General features: G+C 35.9%; 1 pseudogene; it reads right to left on the bottom strand.

The window, feature by feature from the left end:
• LOC131491009 (tigger transposable element-derived protein 1-like) overlaps positions 1-5,775 on the bottom strand; it is a 164,096-nt pseudogene extending 158,321 nt beyond the window's left edge.
• Positions 5,776-21,785: the final 16,010 nt, after the last annotated feature.

Here is a 21,785-nt window from a genome sequence, read left to right as displayed (position 1 = left end):
TAAATTGAGGGGCACGTGGGGGGCTCAGATGGTTAAGTGGCTGACTCTTGATATCCATTCAGGTCATGATCTCACGGTGTGAAATCAAGCCCTGCATCAGGCTCTGTGCTGAGCTGAGCATGGAGCCTGCTTGGGATTCTCTCTCTCCCTTTCTCTCTGCCCCTCCCCCGCTTACACTCACACACATGCATGCATGTGCATGTGCTCATTCTCTCTCTCTCTCTCTCTCTCAAAATAAGTAAATAAACTTAAACAAATTAAAATATAAAATATATTGAATTTTAGTAGTACAGGCACCAGTATGTAATCTTTTCCCTTCAGGAAGTATTAGCTATTTTGAGGCCTTTTCCACTATATAAAAACATTAAAATCAAGTTGAAAACTTCCTCACAAAATCCTTTTGGATTTTGTTTGGAAATGTCCTCATCCTAAACTACATTGGAAGAGAATTGACATCTTGTCAATATTTACTCTTCATATCCATGAATATTTATGTTTTATAAAAGTATTTCAATATTTTTTAAATTTTTATTTATTTATTTTGAGAGAGAGAGAGCTAAAGAGAGGAGAGGCAGAAAGAGAGGGAGATAGAAAATCTCACGTGGGCTCTGTGCTGGCAGCATAGTGCTCAATGTGGGGCTCGAACCCACGAACCATGAGATCATGACCAGAGCGGAAACCAGAAGCTGGATGACTAACCGGTTGAGCCAACCAGGCACCCCTTTCAGTAATTTTTTAAGTTATGTACATATAGGTCTTGAAAATATGTTACTTTTATTCCTGATCAGTTTTTGTAATTCATTAGAAATGATATTTTAAAAATATATTTAAATTTCTGTTTATGATGGTACATATAAATGAAGTTGAATATGCAGTATTGACTTTAAATCCATATCACCTGCAAATAACTATACAGTTGTTTCTTTCCAATCCTTATGCATTTTAATTTCTTTTTTTATTTTTCTTACTCTGCTGGGTAGTACCTATTGTACAATGTTGAATAGAAGAAGTGGTAGTGTATACTTTTGACTTGTTCTTGATTTTAAAAATCACATATTTTCCTTTGTTTCTAATATACTTGTGAGGCATAGAAATTTAGAGTAGAATTTGTGACTTAAACCACAGATTGAAAGAGAGTTAAAAAAGCAAATAATTATATAGTGTTAATTGTATACCAGGAAATGTTCCAAGTATTTTTTATATATTTTCATTTATCTTTATTAAAAAAAGAAACATACAAGGTAGATACTTTTATTCCTTCCATTTTAAGAAGAAAGAAACATGGCATTGAGAGTATTATGCAAATCACATATTTAACAGGGGGCTAAGCAGGGTTTAGCAATTAGGTAGTTCATCTCCTGAATTCATATTCTTAAAACTATGTTATGTTTTATTAGAATGTTAATCAGGAATTGGGGCACCTGGGTAGCGCATTCGGGTCAGCATCAGACTCTTGATTTCTGCTCAGGTCATGATCTCATGGTTTGTGAGATTGAGCCCCACATTGGGCTCTGCGCTGACAATATGGAGCTTGCTTAAGATTCTCTTTTCTTCTTTCTCACTCTCTCTGCCTCTCTCTCTCTTTCTGTCTGTCTGTCTGTCTCTCTCTCTCTCAAAAATAAACAAGTAAACTTAAAAAACTAATGTAATCAGAAATCTAGTTTTTGCTTATCTACAAAGCTCCAAATTACAGGGATTTTCCTTGATTTTATTTCATCTCTACATGTGCAAGATGAAGCAACACAGGAATTTATGTATTTTTAAGAAAATTAGCACACATATACATATTCTATATGTAAAACTTTCATATATTTCAAGACAATTATTTAATTCATTTTTTAAAACCAGAAGCTTCATAACCATAAACAGTAAGTTTTCAATCTAGATCTACTTTTTAGTGGTTTCATCGTAGTCTTATATATATATATATATATACACACACATACATACATGTATTTTTTGAAAAAAAGAACAATCTAATAGCACTAAATTTTTCAAACTTCAATCTGATAAGCACAAATTCAATCATCCAGTGTTCTCTGGGAGCTCAAAACCAGAAGTCATAGTCACACATGGCTGCACACTGCACTGGGAGCCTCAACTGCTTGCTAGAGCAGGCTCAAATTGATGTTTAATCATTCTTTCACATGCTCTGAGTGGCACATAATTTTTAGAAATACATAAATGAAACCATGAAGTTTAAGGTGAATCCTAAAATGTTCAATATACAAATACTTTGTATAAATGTGATAACATTAAAAACCACAAATCACTGACAACTTCTCCAGGATTTACCTTCAAGGGCAAATCAGTGTTTAACAGTAAGTATCAAAAGAAGTCTATAATATGATATTTGCACCTGGAGAATGCATCAGTATTACCTCAAAATGTAAGTGGAATAAGAGTAAGGAGGTATTGGGGTACCTGGGTGGCTCAGTCAGTTAAGCATCTGACTTTGGCTCAGGTAGTGATCTCATGATTCATGAGTTCGAACCTCACATCTAGCTCACTGCTGTCAGCGCAGAGCCTGCTTTGGATCCTCTGTCTCACTCTCTCTCTGCCCCCCTCCCACTTCCATTCTGTTTTTCTCTCTCTCTCTCAAAAATAAGTAAACATTTAAAAAGGAGGATACGTAGAGGTATTAACTTTTTTTGATAGATGCATAATATTTTCTCTACTACAATTTCATAGTGAAGGGAAAGGATAAAATAGTTAAAAGGCAATGATTATTCTTGGAATTTACATCCTATAATACCAGTTATGTTTTCCTCTGAAGAAGTTCAGAGAGCAATGATGGTTGAATGGCAATCTCAGTGGAGTTGTTTTTTTTTCGTTTTTTTTTTTTTTAATTTTTTTTTCAACGTTTTTTACTTATTTTTGGGACAGAGAGAGACAGAGCATGAACGGGGAAGGGGCAGAGAGAGAGGGAGACACACAGAATTGGAAACAGGCTCCAGGCTCCGAGCCATCAGCCCAGAGCCTGATGCGGGGCTCGAACTCACAGACCGCGAGATTGTGACCTGGCTGAAGTCGGACGCTTAACCGACTGCGCCACCCAGGCGCCCCTAGTTGTTTTTTTTTTTAAGGATAGAAACCTGTGACCTTTTGGCATGTAGTAGAAAGACTGAAGCCAGATTCAAAATACTGAGTTCATGTCTCAGCAATGCCACTTAGTAGCTGCACGCTTTTAGAAAATTTTCCTAAGCATTCTAAGACTCAGGCTTTTTATCTGTAAAGTGAGGAAAATGCTTTTTGACTTCAGATATTTTGAATATGATTTACAATATTGTAAATACCTCAAAGATTTGTAAGAATATGTAGTTATCACTGGGTTTTAATACTCAGGTAATAGCACCTTGAGTAGCAGTAACATGTACTCAAAATGCATTTTGATTTTAAAGTAAATAATGTAATGGTAAGAATTAAAAGAGATCATTTCTGTGAAAGTATTATATAAATCTGTTGATAATGATACAAATTTTTGCAATCATTATGTTTGTCATAGGGACATAATTAAGAAGAGTGATTAAGATCACAAGTTCTCAAAACTCCCAAAACAGTCACTGCTCTATGCTAATAGAGCAAGTTATGCTAATTTTCTGTGCCTCAGTTTCTACATCTATGTAACAAGAGGAAAAAGACATCTACATCACAGGGTTGCTGTGAAGATGAAACACTTAGAATGGACCTGCCACTCAGTATGATATGGGTATTAGTTATTTTGGTTACAGATACAGATTTGCAAAGGATTTATTAATTTCAAGAGAATTTATAAGATACATAATTTAATTCACTGAACCTTTATAGATAAGTGCATTCATCTGGCACAATACTCAAAGCAAATAGAGTAAGCATATTTGTATTTCTATTTGTTATATATAAGTATACTATATACTATACTATAGTATACTATACTATAAAGTACTAACTTTATATACGGCCTATAAGCTGGCATCTCTCTGGATTTTATTATGAAGAATGCGTATTATAACATGATTATGTAGTAAAAATACAAGAAAACAAAGCAAAAAGAAAACCCTATAAAGCCAACATTAAGGAAAATCAGTGTTGGGAAATGATCTTTTGTTCTTTTTCAGTGTGAGTGTATTTATGTTTTTTTTTACAATATTAAGTGACATAATTTGATGTAATTTGAAGTCTGGTATAAATTATATGCAAATTATCAGTGTTACTATTGTAAAGAATTTTTTTTCAGATAACTCTGATTAAGCAACTAGCAACATAATGAACCTTTCTGCAACTTCCTGACAAACTTCCTTCAAAGAGAGCTTAATACATATTTTAATCACTACCATTATTTTGTTACTTCATACATTGACCCAAATTTTATCAATATCTAACTTTTCTGGAGTATTCGTAGCTCTGCTTTCTGTGATTCAAACTGCACTGTTTGTGCATGCCAGCCACTGGCACCCGGCTGTCACCCCATATTCTAAGACTTACGGGCTGACTTGAAGAAGGAGAGGGGTACATGCGTATAGACCAAGGGCGGGTTGCCACTCACCTTGTAACAGGCTACAGTGAGAGGTCCCGCTGGCAATTTGAGGTTCTCTGAGATGAGGCGATCCTGACCCCGATGGCAGATGAAGGAGCCCCGGAGGCCTCCTAAGGTCAAGGAGGAGAGGCTCTGTAAACAGCTAGCATGACTCTGTTCCTATCTCTCTTGAATGTGCTGTTAAGACAGTGTTATTCTGGGCCTTCTCCAGACCCCAACCCTTGGGTTGGACGGGGAAAGCATTATTTAAAGTGACTAAATGCAAAGATGTTTCTATTCCTGCCTCTTCTCAGACTCCTAAGGAGTTGGCTATCCTGCTGGAGTGCTCCAGCTGGGAGACTTGTGTTAGACCCTGCTCAACATGGCAAGGGCACCTCCCAGGGATGAGAATGGAGTCCAAACTCCTGGGGCAGAGGAGACAGAGGGGAGGAACAAGTGGAGGGGAGGACCTTGGAGAAGAGAGTAGTGTCGCCATTTACCTTCTCTGCTGTGACCACACACAGAATAATCAAAACAGAAAAAGCAAAAAAGCCAAGAGGCTAGTTCTCCCTTGAAAGAGAAAACATATATCCTCTCTTTTATCCTGAGGTCCAGGCTATCCTTAAGGATCTAGCCCAAAAACGACATGAAAAAGGAGTTTGTGCACCTTTGACACTTCTTGCTTCACATGGCTAGATAACAATCCCCAAGTTTCATAAGTAGCCAGGGCCACGCACCAAATGGGCCCCCATATCACTCTGCTCACTAAACAGATGGGATGGATCAAAATCCCTTCCTTTTCTTATCTATTCTCCTGGCTGTCCCCACAGAAAGGACAGACTGGCTGTGACTGAATTTTGAAATCCTCGCTTGTGCTTTTCTAGGATTCTGGGTACTGGAAATGCTTTATCACCGGCTTCACATTCAGGCACTACAAAGCAACATACACTTTAGATTATAAGACACCTTGGGACCAGGGATGGGTTATTAGATAAATAAGGCAAAAAGATGGTTTCTGTATATTGGCCCCTAGGTTGTTTATTTCTTCACTGCAGGCTGCAACCCATTAGCTCAAAAGCCATCCAGTGCCAAACTAAAATATTTACATATCAAGTTGCTTCTGAAATAACCCAAACAAGCAGATTTTTAGCTATTTGGAGCTTGCTTTCTTTGCATACTCATGAAACCTCACCAACATCTGGTAGCAGTAGATAGGATAAGCCCTGGGCTATAAAGACCCCAAGCCACTGCTGCCCTTCTGCAGCTCTCTGACATGCCATCATCCAGACACATAAGCCCCTTCTCTCCTGAGAGTTCCCCCGCCTGCCCCTTCTGAGGAGCAACCCCACATAAGCCTCCCTGGACAGACTACTGTTGAGGGCTTCCTACCCCCATACAATACACACCTGTCAGAATGTCACCCAATAAATCTGCCACCTCATGGCCATATCTTTTTCCTTGATCAGCCCCCAAATCCCTCAAATGCCTCAAAATACGTCATGTACATGCTAATTAAAAAAAAAAAAGCTGAAAAACCTCTGTTAATATAAGATGAAGCAGACTTCAGAACAAGGAAGATTATCAAGGATAAAGAGGGACATTGCATTATAAAAAAGTAGTCAATTCTCTAAGATAATTTAAGGATCCTGAATGCATTTGCACACAAAAGCTGAGCATCAAAACATATGAAGAAAATCTGATAGAAGAAAAAAGGAAAAATCAAAGAAATATCCACCATCACAACTGAAGCCTTCAAAATTCCTCTTTACTGATTCTCTGGTCAGATATAGCAGACCTGAAAAACCTATCTACAAACTTGACCAAAATTATACAACACTCCACCTAACGGCAATAAAGCAAGAATTCTTATCAAGTGTACACGAAATATGCACCAAGGTAAACCATATTCTGGGCCACAAAACAAGTTTAAAGAAATAGAAATCACACAAAGGACTTTCTCAGATAACAGTGGATAAGCTAAAATGAATAACAGAAAAATAGATTAAGCTAAAATGAATAACCTGGAACCCCTCCCCCCAAATGTTTAACAATTAATCAACACACTTCTATGTAATGTGTGGGCCAAAAAAGCAGCCCCAGGAGAAATTTTAAAAATATCTACTTAACTAAAAAAAAGACATATCAAGATTTATGGGATGAAGCTAAAGCAGTGTTTATAAGGAAAATTGTTACTATTATTTTTTAATGTTTATTTATCTTGGAGAGAGAGGGAGAGACAGAGTGCCAGCAGGGGAGGGGCGCACACACACACACACACACACACACACACACACACAGGATCTGAAGCAAGCTCCGGGCTCTGAGCTGTCAGCACAGAGCCCAGAAACCAACATGGGGCTTGAATTCACAAACCACAAGATCATGGCCTGAGCCAAAGTTGGACATTTAACTGACTGAGTCACCCAGGCAACCCTATAAGGAAAATATAATGTTAATTGCTTATATTAGAAGATCCTTCTAATTATTCACCTGCCTCCTATATTAAATTATCAATCCAAAAGATTTTCTACATGGAATTAGACTATATCTCTGGCTGTCCATCTCACACAGAATGAAATCCAAAAAGCTTAGCGTGGCCTTCAAAGCTGTGTATGATGTGGCACCATGATACGTCTCTGACCTCATTTCCTCCCACCTGAGGCCAGTGCTTCAGCAACACTAGTCTCTTTACTTTTCCTCAAAACCAAAAAAATACCCCTGCATCTAGTTCTTTGCGATTATTTCTTTTCTTTATAAAGTTTATCCATTTTGGGAGAGAGAAAGAGGGGGAGAGAGAGAGGGAGAGAGGGACAGCACAAGCACATGAGAGGCAGAGAGAAAGGAAAGGAGAGAGAATCCCAAGTAGGCCCCACACTGTTAGCTCAGAACTGTCGCAGGGCTTGAACCGTGAACCGTGAGATCATGACCTGAGCCGAAACCAAGAGTCCGTCGCTTAACCACCTGAGCCACCCAGGTGTCCCACCTTTGCAATTATTTCTTGCTTTGACACTTACACTCTGCTTTTGATGGACACATGACTTGGGCTGTCAGCCCTACTTTATGAGGCTTCTCTAGCCAGCCTGTATGAAATACCACTCTGCTTGCTGTGGGTAACTGCAGTGGTATGGCACCTAGACCCGAATACAATAGAAGTTTATGATTTGCTCACTTGACATGAGCATGCCACTATACCCATGGTATGACTTTCCTCCACAGCTTTGCTCAGATTCACAGGCTGAGTGGAACTAGGCTATCATTTTCAACACCTAGCTTGCAAGCTTGCTGAAGTCATTGCCATCCCTGCCAGTGAGAATGCAAAAGAGCATGAAAACAGTAAGAGCAAAGCAGCTTTTTGTTTTGTTTTGTTTTGTTTTGTTTTGTTTTGTTGTTTTTTATGGGCCAGACCTGAAGGCTATACACATAATTTCTGCTCACATTTCTGTGAATGAAGCTCCATCACATGACTATACTTTACTCAGCTGGAGGCCGGTTGATACCGCTAGCCACTTCCTCAGGTAAAGGAGTGCCTTGTGAATTTTGGTGAAAATTAGGAGTCTTTATTAACCTCTGCCTTATTTTTGTCACAGCATTTACTAATGCCTTGTACGCTATGCATCTGTTTGCGGTCTGTTTTACTGAATAGAATGAAAGCATCATGAGAATAGGTGTTTTGGGTATTTTTCCCTTTGCCTGAGAAGTGATCACAAATGCCTTATTATTTACACATTGAGATCCTCAAATAGGATTAGATACTGAGACTTTCACAATTAAACTATGGAGATATTGAATGGTAGTGAAAATTAGTAACATCAAAGATCTAAAATCTTTTGGGGAAACAGAAGGTGGATGCTGAAAGTATTCTTAATTCTGAGGCACTTTTGGTATATTCTGTCATTTTGGTTTCTTATTAATGAACATGTATAATTCAAGTCATAGTTCTTTATCCAGTATGAGGATTCTACATATACTTCCTGCTATTTACTCTCACAGAGCAGGAAAAAAAATTTCCTTGACCTTCTTAGGGTCTCTGGCTTGGTCTGAAAATTAAACTGACAAAGACAGGAGAAAAGCATACAGATTTATTTACTGTAAATTTTACATGACATGGGAGCCTTCATAAGGAAACGAAGACTAAAGGAATGGTTGGACCTGTGTGTTTTTACTCTCAGTTTGATGAGGGATACATGTGGAGGTTGTGATAGACTAAGGAGTATGGAGCAATTGTAATAAACTGGGGGATGCTTAACAAGGCAAAGCTTGTTAGGATTCTTCTTGGCATCTCTTTATCTTCAAAGAGACAGATGCTCCTTCTCTCTGGGTATGGAAAGAGGGCATCTCTCACATGAGGGTTTTTATAACCTGTTTCAGAAAAGAAAAGTGGGTAGGGGAGAGGTCAGTGACTTTCCTGTGTCTCCTGTTATCTCAAACTCCTTAGCTTAAAATATGCAATACACCAGGGTGTCATACTTTGGGGATACGTTGTCCTGAACCCCATGACACTGAAATATCCAGAACTATAAAAACTAATTCCAGAGTAGTTTTCAAACCACAATTAAAATCATTATACCTGGTTTCAGGCTTTCAGTAAGTGAGGCTAGTCCTCCATTTCTGTCCCTACCATAGTAGAAAACATAAGCATCACTTCATGGATGACATGGCAACTAGATGTTGTAACACAGGGATGCAAGGAATAGAGGAACATAAATCATACGAGGTCAACTGCTTAAGAGATTTTCAGAAGTACATTTTGTATTATTTGTATCATAAGAATATGGTAACTTTACATATGTCCTTTACAAGTCTATCCAGATGAGAAAAGAAAAATACAGATTTTAGAAATGCCAGTCATTAGCAGGTACCCAAGGTAGGTAAAGTGGTGGATGGTAGGAAAGGGATAGCATGGGAAAAGGACAGTAAGGCTTTAAAATGAGACATTTCAGTAATGCCTCACTCCTGGTTTTCCCAGAGGCATTAAAAATTAATGTATACGTTAACAGTAAATACCTTGCTTGTACAGTAACATAAGAGTAAATTTCTTTTTCTGCTGGCATCACTCTTATGTCATCATATTTATCTGATTTGGGGAAAAAAGCTACAAAGAAAATTAATGTGCTTTTAACAGGGAAGAAGAGTGTAGAGTTGAAATAGAATTGCATGAAACAAAGCACTTATCTTTATTTTTCTTCTTAGGCATCAGTTTACAGGTACGTATACAATTATCATAAAATTTAAATTATAAAAGTGTGTATTTTGTCTTATTTCATACTATCCTAAAAAACATTTTTCATCAAAATCATGTTATATGTTTATCCTCAGAATGTAGCTATATTTTTTGTATGTGTTATTTATCAGAGTAGACTGCTGTTGAGTCTTGTGGTCCTCCAATTGATTACACAACAATATCCATTATGTTGTAGACACTTTTTGTTAGCGTATTAAAGGTTTTCATTAGTGTGTGTTGCTTTATTGTATCACTTACCTATGTCTCCTGTAACAAATTACTTAAAACAACACAAATGCATTCCTTTATAGTCTTCAGGTCGGAAGTCTAAGCTCAGTTTCAATGGGCCAAAATCAGGTTGCTAGTAGGGCCACACTCCCTCCAAAGGATCTAGGGGACAATCCATTTTGTTGTTAGGCTTTTGAAGTTATATCACTTGCATTTCTTGATTCCGGTCCCTCTTCCATCACCAAAGCATGCAAAAGTGCCATCTCTCTCTGCCTCTGCTTGCTTGCTTTCTTTCTTTCTTTCTTTCTTTCTTTCTTTCTTTCTTTCTTTCTTTCTTTCTTTCAATTCTCAAGTTAACACACAGTGTAGTCTTGACTTCAGGAGTAGAATCTAGTGATTTGTCATTTACATATAACACATAACACCCAGTGCTCATCCCAGCAAGTGTCCTTCTTAATGCCCATCACCAATTTTCCCCACCCCACCCCCCCCCCGTTGACCCTCAGTTTGTTCTGTAATTTAAGAGTCTCTTATGGTTTGCCTCCCTCTCTGTTTTTATCTTATTTTTCTTCTCCTTCCCCTCTGATCTGCCTCTGCTTCCTTCTGCCTCCCTCTGCTTCCACCTACTTTGGTCACAAGGTCTTCTTTTCTTTCCCGAATCTCTCTTTTCTTCCCTCTAATAAGGACACTGATGATTGCATTTAGTGCCCAGCCACATAGTACAGGATAACCTCTCAATCTGGAGATCATTAACCTAATCACACCTGGCGTCTCTTTTTGTCACATAAGGTAACATTCCAGGCTGCAGGGATTAAAACCTTTGGAGGTATTGTCCAACTTCCCACATGATCCAAGGAAGTTTAGGTTAAGAATTGTAGCCAAGGACCAACCCACTAGTCAATTACATTTGAGTCGGCCCTTCAGTTCTCATAGTGGCAATTTAATTAACCTGAGATTATCAAAATTAACATTTTTCCTGAAGCTCAATGATGATCCTAAATCTGATTTATGTATTTTCCAAAAAAAGTTTCATTTATTTCAACTACCACTTACTTAAGTATCCTGCAGTTGATGTCTTACAGTTCTGGTGACTGGAACTGATCCATCTTTAGGAATGAAAAACAAACAAACAAACAAACTTCTTAATAATTTTTTTCTACATTCTAGAAAGCAACTAGCCATCATAATTACTTTAATTAATGAAATGGTAAAATGTACTAGAGAAAATATTACCAGCTTCCCCTCCTTTGTCATGAAGAGGGTATTATTTAGGGGTCTTCTTATATTGCCTTTCGAAATTGGATACCATTTTCAGTTTGTGCAGGAAGAAGTTGCTGCTAAAAAGGATGAACATTTCCTAAGGTTTTAGAAAATATGTGTTTTTCTGCACGTTGCATCAAGAATTTTAAGACTGACAAGAAAAAATAAGGTGTTAGCTGAATCACCTAGGTGAACACAACTGAATTATTTTCAATTTGTAGAAAGATACTTGAACACTTGTTGCTAATTTCATACCTTTTAGGGTAGCCATTGAGGTTTTAATTAGTAATATGGAAAGAAATTTACAAATGAATGTGAAATTATGTTAAACATAAATCAAACTTCTACTAGCTATTTACCCCCCCCCCCCCCATAATATGTGGATATGTAATGGAGGAATCTACATGCATAAGCTTAACAAAGTTAAACTTCCGGGAATACTGAGACTTGTATACTCTAGGTATTATATCTGTAATAATGGTTTGTACTGCGGTGAACATTGTGTAACAAAGTAAATTGCTGCAGTTTGCTATGGAAGATAGATAATACTCTTTTTGTTTTAAAAACAAACTTCCTTTGCTTCCAAGAGCTTGTTAAAATTCTAATAGAGCAATTACAGCAAATCATCTTACCTAGAAAAGAACATACATACATTTTATTTCACAATATTATCTCTCCTTTTTGAAAATAGCCTGAGAATGAATTAAATCATTTCATCTCATTATCCAATCTCTATTATAGAAAATTTGATATCCAGAGTCACAAGTTCTTCTTGTTCAATCTCACTATTATATTTATAATACATGAATAGGTGGTAATAATATTTTAATAAAAGCACAACAACATACAACAAATACTGCAGGACAGATATTTTCACAATTAAGCATCCAATGAAATTAAATTTGCCCAAGGCTAGATTGGAAAGAAATATATATACGTGGTTTTAGTATTGACTCCTTCATTTAGGAGTTGTTTCAACTTTGGGAAAACACTTGACTTGAAAATCCTCAAAAATATCTAGAAGGGGACAGGCACATTACATTAATGCCAAGACTGTTCGTGCTGTTGCATTTGTTCATTCATTTCTTGAACATATTTTTTCATGTTACTTCTATGAATCAAGCATTGTCCTTGGAACTGACAATACCTCAGTGAAAAAAATTATAGACAATGGTACCTGGAGCTCACATTCTATCTGAGAGGGTAGGGAAGAGAAAACAGTAGATAAACAAAATGAATAAAATCATGGTATATTAGAAAGTCACAACTGTTATGGAAGAAAATCCAGCAGAGCCTGGAGGCAGGGAGAATAGGAAAGCCAAGGGTGAGGAAGGAGTACTGCAATATTTAAAAAGGGGAAAGAGCAGGCCGTAAGGAAGTACCATGTTTGTCAAGTCTTGTAGAAAGAAAGGAGTAACCTTTATAGATACCTGGGGAAAATGCATTCAATTTAAAGGACCTCAGGCAGACCAGCTGGGACCAGAGTAAGGGGACAACTGGATTTAACCAGCTTGATGTTAAAAGAACGTGAGAGAGGTGCAGAAGAATTGAAGACACATGCAAGGGAATGGTTACCATATTTGTGATTTCCTGTGGAACTTACCCTAGTAAGGAGAGTGTTAAATATATGAGGAGGCTGTAGGAGCTTGAAAGGTTGGTATGATTAATGGATTGGAAGTCTGTGGGGTTAAACGATTGGCAGAATCTTGTGCCAGAAACGGTTAGCATGTAAGAAAGGATGTGGTGGTCAGAGAAGGGGATAATTGAAATTGAGTGCATGGAAGGGTTATAGATTGGGTAATGGCAAGATCTAGGACTCCATTCAGTGATGACTGGCTGAAGTAGGTGTGAAGATGAGAAACAGGAAAAGAACATTAGAGGAAAGAAGTTCAAGGAAATATGACACCAGGGTGTTGATGTAATGCTAACTGTGGATATAGTACTCATTAGGCATTAAGAGAGGACTGGTGTTGAAGAATATGATAACAATATAGGAGTTAAAACCTTGAAAAATGAGAGAGATGATGTGAGGTGTATGTAGACGACTAAAAAAAAAAGAAAAGAAAGGCAATGGCTGTATGGTCAAATCAGCAAAGACTCAGTGCTGAGAGTATTTGTAGGAGAGAGGAAGAACAGTTTGGAAATGGAAATGTGAAGCAAGAAAGACTCCTAACTCATCTCAAGGCTCATGGCCATGGAGAAAAAAAAATGACCTCAATCTAAAAGGTTACAGGGAAATTAATGTCATCAAGGAGAAATCAAGTCTCAGGCTTGTTCAAGAAAGCAAAGTTTCAGAGAAAAGGATAAGTATAAAGGGCTTTCTGCTGTTGCCTAACTATTGGCTTAAAAAGGTAATAGGCAGCTTCTAGAAATGTTATGGAAGATGAGGACTGAATAAAGGATGAAAAGAATCAGGAGGAAATTAGAATGCAGTATCCTAGGAATGTGTCTCCTCTTCTGGTGCGTGACAGAATTAGGAATGAAAGAGATAGTAAAATCATTTATGCCAGTTTCACGGTAGAGAGTATTGGCACAGCACTGAATGTTAGAGGTAGAGACGGAAGCTTGACTTCCAACGTAAGAGCTGTGTGAGTAATACTGTAAACAGTGTATGTAAGGTTCTAGCTAGTCTGTTAGGAGTTAGAGTTTTGAGGTCTGGAAAAAGATAGTCTAATGTGCTTACAGGGCCACCTTCTCGTATGTGGTGGAGGCACCTCATAAAATATGAAACAGAAGCAACAGATTAGATATATGCATGGTATTATGAGTAGGTACTAAAACTGGAGTATTTCCTGAAATATAAGAATGGAATAAAATATTAGATAATACTATTTCTGTAAATTAAAAACACATATTTGCAAGACAACAATATAGAGAAGTAAACATAGGAAACAAATTTTGTGACTTTGAGGTAAGTAAAGAAATCTTAGCAATGACATAAGAAACATTAAAAACAATAATAAATTGGGGCGCCTGGGTGGCGCAGTCGGTTAAGCGTCCGACTTCAGCCAGGTCACGATCTCGCGGTCCGTGAGTTCGAGCCCCGCGTCAGGCTCTGGGCTGATGGCTCGGAGCCTGGAGCCTGTTTCCGATTCTGTGTCTCCCTCTCTCTCTGCCCCTCCCCCGTTCATGCTCTGTCTCTCTCTGTCCCAAAAATAAATAAAAAATGTTGAAAAAAAAAAATTAAAAAAAAAACAATAATAAATCAGGCTTCATCAAAAGAGAAATTTCTCCTTTTCAAAAAATCTTATAAGAAAATAAAAAAAGTAAACGAGTTTATTAGAAATAGATACATGTGATATAGGACTTTCATACAAAATAAATAATGAGCTATTACATCTCAATAAAAAAAGACTATTTTTAAAAATGGACAAAAGACTGAACAGAGATGTCACAAAAGAAGATATATGAATAACCAATAAGTACATGAAAGATGCTCAAGATCAAAGTCATCAGGTAAATGCAAATGAAAATAATCAGATATCACTGCATACCCACTAGAATGGCTACATTAAAAAAACTGAAATACCAGTACGGGGCCCTCATACATTGCTGCTAAGAATCTAATATAGTTCAACCACTTGATATTCTCTTAGAAAGTTAAAATATACTTACTATATGACACAGATTTGCACCCCTAGATATTTAGCTAAAAGAAATAAAAAGATATGTACATAATAAGACTTCTACATTAATGTTCTTAGAACTTTTATTCACAATAGTTAGAATTTAGAAAGAAACCAAATGTCTATTAATAAGTGAATGGATAAACAAATTTTGGTCTGTTAATATAAAGGAATACTACTAAGCAATAAGATGTTACAACAAAAACAAAAAAATAAAACAAAAGCCTATTGATACATACAATAAGATGAATAAATCTTAAAACCATTATGTTGATCAAAGGAAGCCAAACATAAAAGAGTACATTCAGTATGATTCCATTTATATAATATTCTAAAACAGGCAAAACTAATCTATAATGACAGAAAGATGGTTATCCAGAGTAAGAGATAGGCCTATCTCTGAAAAGGACAAAAAAGAACTTTCTGGAGTGATTAAAATGTTCTACACCCTGATTATTGTGATGATTATATATTTGATAAAAACTCATTCAACAAAAAATAGATTTATTTTAAGTATATCTTGATATAGTTGATTAAAAAAACCCCAAACCTAACCCTTTATAATAGCAAAATAAACATAAGCAAAATATAGATATACAAATGGGAAAAATGTTTGCAACTCGTATCAAAAGCACTAATCTTCCTAATGTATAAAGTCCCACTAGAAATCAAAAAGAAAAGTCCAATAAGGAAAACAAAAAATAAGCAAAGAAAATAAAGGAATGATTCACCAAATAAAAAAAAGGAAAGAAAGAAAAGAAGAAGATGAAAAGAAGTGTGTGGTTAGGATTAGAATTGGCTTTTAAACATTTACAAATTCATCCTCACTGATAATTAGAAAATGTATTTTTAAAGTATCTGGAGAGAACACTGTTGAATATAGCAAATTGTCACAAATCCAAGTTAGAAAACATTTTGTCTGGGAAGACTTTGGGTAAAGTAAGTAATCTGATGCGTTGCTAGTGGGAGTGTAATTGGTGCATGACTTTTGTAGCACTTTGAAAATATCTATCAGAAATAAAAATGTAGATGCTTTTTGAACCAGAAATTATACTCTGGGGGCTTTTTCTTACAGATATATCACATATGTGTAAAATAATATATGTAAGGTTATTTTTGAACATTAATTATTATTATTACTATCGTTAATAAAATTAAAACACAATATAGGAAATTAGAATTTGTTAATAGAGCACTGGTTATATAAGTTTTGGTGTATCTATAAAATATTCAAAGAAAGGGGAGCCTACGTGGCTCAGTAGGTTAAGTCTCTGACTTCTGCTTAGGTCATGATCTCGCAGTTTGTGAGTTGGAGCCCCGCATCTGGCTCTCTGCTCTCAGCACAGAGCCTGCTTTGGATCCTCTGTCCGCCTCTCTCTCTGCCCTTCCCCAGCTCATGCTCTCTCTCTTTCTCAAAAATAAATAAACATTTTTAAAAATGCAAAGAAAATCAGGAAACCCTTATGCGAACTAGAACGTTCTCTTAAATATACATTGACATGAATAAAAGAAAGGATATTACAGTGTGTTTCCTTGCCTTACTCAGATGAAAATATTTGAAGATGAAAGATGGAGGAGTATCTTTCACATTTTTCACAATATGAAATATTATTTCATAATTTTTATCCTTTTCAGTTTTTGAGTCACATTATATGTTGAAGCATTTTAAAATTAGTATAGTAACTTAAAATTTAAAATTAATTGTCAAGGAGTGCCTGAGTAGCTCAGTTGGTTAAGTGTCTGATTTTGGCTCAGGTCATGATCTCACGGTTCTTTACTTTAAGCCCTGCATTAGGCTCAGTGCTGACAGTGCAAAGCCTGCTTGGGATTCTCTCTCTCTCTGCCTCTCTCTCTCGGTCACCATCTCTCTCTCTCTCAAAATAAATAAACTTTTTTGAAAAAAGAAAGAAAATAAATAAAATGTCAAAATCACTGTTTTTAATTATCCAAATTAATTATTTTTATAGGTGGACAAATTCAATTGTACTTCATTGCATGTCTTATTTCAACAAAATATCTACATAATCTGTGTAACAATTCTTAAAGATTTGCTCACTTCCCCCATTTAACTAAGCTATGGCTGTTATGAATCCAATTTACAATTGTGTCTTGGTTTTCCATAAATTGTAAGAGTATTTTCGCATAGACTTCAGGTAAAGTAAATGGCCAATTTCACACACAAAAAAGATATTGGAAGGATTAGTACAGGAAAACAATTTGTGAAAAAGGTATAATTTTACTTCATTATGGAGTAATTGAAAAAATAACAAAAATGTGCACACAGTATTATCCAAGACCAGAAAATATATTAAGCAAATATGTTATTATGTATGAAGACATTTCTGCCTATATTGTTACTATTCTTTTCCCCTGTTGACAGATGGTCTTATTATTCTGAAATATTGTGGAAACAACAAGCTAAGACATCAGCAATCAGCTAGAATATAAACAAGCTTCTTCTCATTGGTCTCAATCTGCACTTGAAAGCCAGGTGGTTCGTTCCCCTTCAGTTCAGGATTTTAATATTTGGGGTTTTAAATTCATCTCATGTGGTATATGCTGAACAGACCATTTGTAACAGTAAAAGATTAGGGGGGAATTGTCAACAAGCAGAATTATATTTGAGCAATATTTTTGAAAAAATTCAGTATCTCTTTAAAAATACTAACTGATTTAATATTTGTCAGTCATCTTTTCTAAAGACTGATGTTTGTTTTGCACGAGAAGTCATTAAAACTTACAAATTAATTGCCCATAACCTAAATTCATATTATGTCCCAGATGGCATGATAAACAGAATTTTCAAACAATTTTTTTTAACCTCTATGGTAGTAAGACTTACTAACCAAGTGTTATTGATTGAAAACAGGTCAGTGTCACCAACCATAGCATGCTATCTATCATAGTGGGAAAGAATGATCTACAACACAGCAGTCGTGAGCAATCAATGCAGAAGCTTATAAATTTACATCATTGGCTTCTAAAACACAATTAATTCGTGCATGTTTTCCTAGCAGCAATTAGCAGCAGGCAGGAGTTTTAATGAAATAAAGTCGTGATTCCCACAGGGACTATTTATAATGAACATTACAAAACAAGAACTTCAAACTGTTTACATTAAGAATTGATTAATAACAAAGCCATTAAGCTACATATTAGGTTACATATTGTGCCAATTTAAGGGGTACTGCTAATTAAGTAATCATAATCGTTTGCATGTGGCATATCTAATTAACTTTTTATATCTCTTTAAGTTTTTCCTTCAGGACCAACAACATTCAAGTGGCATTAGCAAAAGGAACATTTAGGCCATTTCTTGGAATATTGTTTTCCAATAAAGTAGATTTCTATGAAAACACTTAGTTTAATCAGAGTAAGTGGATTTTCATGACAATTATTTTGAGCTGCACCAAGTTTACTCTTGAGGGAATGAATTAACATTAGGCTAGGGTTAAGTAGGATTTTAAAATGTTGCTATGTAAATTAAGTTTGGAAAGCAGTTTTAAAACTTCTGAAAAACTTTAACCCAAGAGTTGTAATGCCCAGAAAGGATTCTATCGATCTGTTTTTTTATGTGTGTTATTTACAGACTACTATATATGAATCCGGGAAGATTCCTAAAGATTGTTGACCTTGGTAATAAGAGAAGGCTTAATAGACTTCTTCATAGGAAATGATATCTCTGAACTAGTTCCACTTTCACAAGTAGACTTTATGATCTATTCAAACTAATTTTAAATTATTATTTTATCACCAAACAGTAGCCTCTATAATTAGCTTAAATTTTTTCTTTTATTTTAATTAAACATTTATTTCAATTCCAGTTAATATATAGTGTAATATTAGTTTGAGGTGTAAAATATACTTATTCAACATCTCCATACATCATTTGTGCTCATCACAAGTGCACTCCCTTAATCCCCATCATCTGTTTCACCATCCCCCATCCACCTCCCCTCTGCTAACCACCAGTTTGTTCTCTGTAGTTAAAACAGTATGTTTCTTGGCTTGCCTCTCTGTCTTTTTCTCCCCTATGATCCTTCGTTTTGTTTCTTAAGTTACACATATGAATGAAATCATACGATATTTGTCTTTCTCTACCTTATTTTATATAATAAGCTTAATTTTTAACGGCCTCAAAATTTCTTTTTACTAGTTCTTACATGTATTAATTATAGAGTATTTTACACTGAATAACATATTCTGGTGTACTGTTTACCATAAACTAGAAGGGTAGATTTGATTTATCATATTATCAATTACAAGATAAAATACAGGTTGTTGTTCTTGATGGTGCTTTCTTCTCATGCTGCACTGCTGCCCTGAATTGCCGGGAATTTCACTACCAATCTACCAGTTGTTCAGTGATAATAGCTACAAGATATTGAATGTTTGCTATGTTCACAGCACTGAGCTATGTCTTAACACAGATTGTTCTAATGCTTAATCTTATAAAATAGGTTTTATCATCTTCATTTTGTAGATGAGAAAACAGAAAGTGAAATATTAAGTAACTTTTCTAACTCCAAGAACTAACAAATGGCAAAACCAGGATACAAACCCAGACCTATCTAGCTCCTCTCTAGCTACCTGAAACAACCTCTCCAGGTAACCTATTGCTTCAATTCTTAAAGGGCCTGCATCCATCACCTTCTTACTTATTGATGATATTGAAGATTTTTTTTGAGTATTTAACTGTAACTGTATCTTTTTTTAAGTTTATTGATTTATTTTGAGAGAGAGAGAGAGAGAGAGAGAGAGAGAAAGAGAGAGAGAGATCGTGACCAGGGTAGGGACAGAGAGAGAGGAGAGAGAATCCCAAGGAGGCTCTGTGCTGTCAGCACAGAGATCATGACATGATCTGAAAACAAGAGTCCTATGCTTAACCGACTGAGTCATCCAGGCGCCCCAAACCATATTTTTTTATATGAATGAGTGGCTGATTAAAAATGTTCATAAAATTACTTGGCACTCATTTTGAACCCACATGGGCTCTGTTTTGGTCAACCGGTTTCTGGGACCACTTACTATCTTTTGGAATCTCTCTTTGAGAGTTATGGACTGACCTTTAACAATTCCAAGTACCTTGAGACACCATGCTAGATGGGTCAAAATAAGCCTACCACTCAACTCTTCTAACTGAGCCCAGGCTTTCTGCTATTACTATGAAGGGTTCACATAAGAGATTGATGCTGTTTCAGACCCTCCATACCAGCCCATCTAAATGTTTAATTCTACCAGGTGACTCTAGTGCATACCAGGTGGAAGAGAAAAAAACACCTTGCTATGCTCTGTCCAAATTCCTGATGTACACAATTGTGAGGTATCATAAACTATACTTGATTTGGTTGGAAAGATCTGAGCTGGATATAGCTGGATGCTATAATGGTATGACACTCTGGGGGGCATCAGTTGGGGTGAGTTTATTTTGCATGCAGAAGGAGAGTTGCTTATTGAAAGGATCCACTAATTAAAGTTCTTAGTAAGAACTCTTCCCTCTCTTTCATTCCAAAAGTAATGATTGGTGATGTTACAATATTCCCATAGAGTAAAATGGTTAACAAAGATTCACTAGGAAACCTGTCTTTGTTTTTTTGTTTTGTTTTGAGTTTTTGGGTTTTTTGGTTTGTTTTTAACACATTCAGACCCTTGGAAAGGGCTCAAATATGTAGACTTCAATTGTAAAATAGCTCTGAGATCCCCTGGAGGAGATAGTCAAGGCAAAAGAACACAAAGAAAGAAAAATAAAGCAAAGTGTATTTTATCTTTTATACAGTGGAATATTTCCCACATTTTATGATGAGTTTCTGCATTTCTCTACAATAAGGCAATTTGCATTAAATCGTGTCAGTGTGCCAAAAATAAAGTCACGACACAAGTACCAAGAAAAAAGTATCTAAAAGTGTAGCTTGCTATTCTTAATTTTATATTATATTTGCCTGTGATCTTCAACAAGAAAATTAATATTTATCATTTGATTTTAACAACTACATAGAAAACATTAAATAAACCTTGTCATTCATTTTAGCATAAAATTAATATCAAAATTTTAAGTAATATTTTCAAGATAGAAGTATTTATTTCTTCATGTTGAAATTATGATAGGAAAAATTTTCATTACCACATTGCTATTGCTTACACAGATTTATTTTTTACATTTTTTCCCCAGATATATAAAATGTGCAAGAAGTCAAGAAAAATCTGAGAAAAGTCATGAACATCAGAATTTCCACATGTACTAAAATGTTCAGAATGTCAGTTGTATGAGCCAAAGTTTAAGTAATTAAGTACAAAAGGAGTAAGTCATAAGACTGCTCATTATGAGTATTATATTTCCCACCCTTTAAATTTTCTATGTATATGTAGTTAAGAAACATGATTTCTGATTGCCCATTTTCCACTAGATACATATTCAGGTGCATAATTACTACATTTAAGAAAATTCTGAAAAATGCAGAGGGCCTTTTTAATAGGTTCTGGTACCAATTACAATGTGGGTAGTGGTGTAGAAGTGGTTTCCCATACCAACAAGCAATTCTCAGACACCGAGTGTCCTATGATTTAACTCAATTCTGACACTATCTATCTACCCTGAGAGAGGACCAGATTCCACAGATTAAATGTTTAGTCCTACAAATCTGTGTACCACACCCCATAGTCCCTGCCCAAACTTCAGACAGCAGCCAAAATCCTGGGGTGATACCTGTGCTTCTGACTACTGGCTTTCTAATTTTTTTTAATTTAAAATTTTTTTTAAATTTACATCCAAATTTGTTAGCATATAGTGCAACAATGATTTCAGGAGTAGATTCCTTAGTGCCTCTTATCCATTTGGCCCATCCCCCCTCCCAAACCCCTTCCAGTAACTGTTTGTTCTCCATATTTATGAGTCTCTTCTGTTTTGTCCCACTCCCTGTTTTTATATTATTTTTGTTTCCCTTATGTTCATCTGTTT

Source organism: Neofelis nebulosa, chromosome 2 (assembly GCF_028018385.1).
Source record: "Neofelis nebulosa isolate mNeoNeb1 chromosome 2, mNeoNeb1.pri, whole genome shotgun sequence".
NCBI classification, from domain to species: Eukaryota; Metazoa; Chordata; class Mammalia; order Carnivora; family Felidae; genus Neofelis; species Neofelis nebulosa.
Note: the sequence above shows the minus strand (reverse complement) of the source record. Positions and strands in the feature narration are given on the sequence as shown.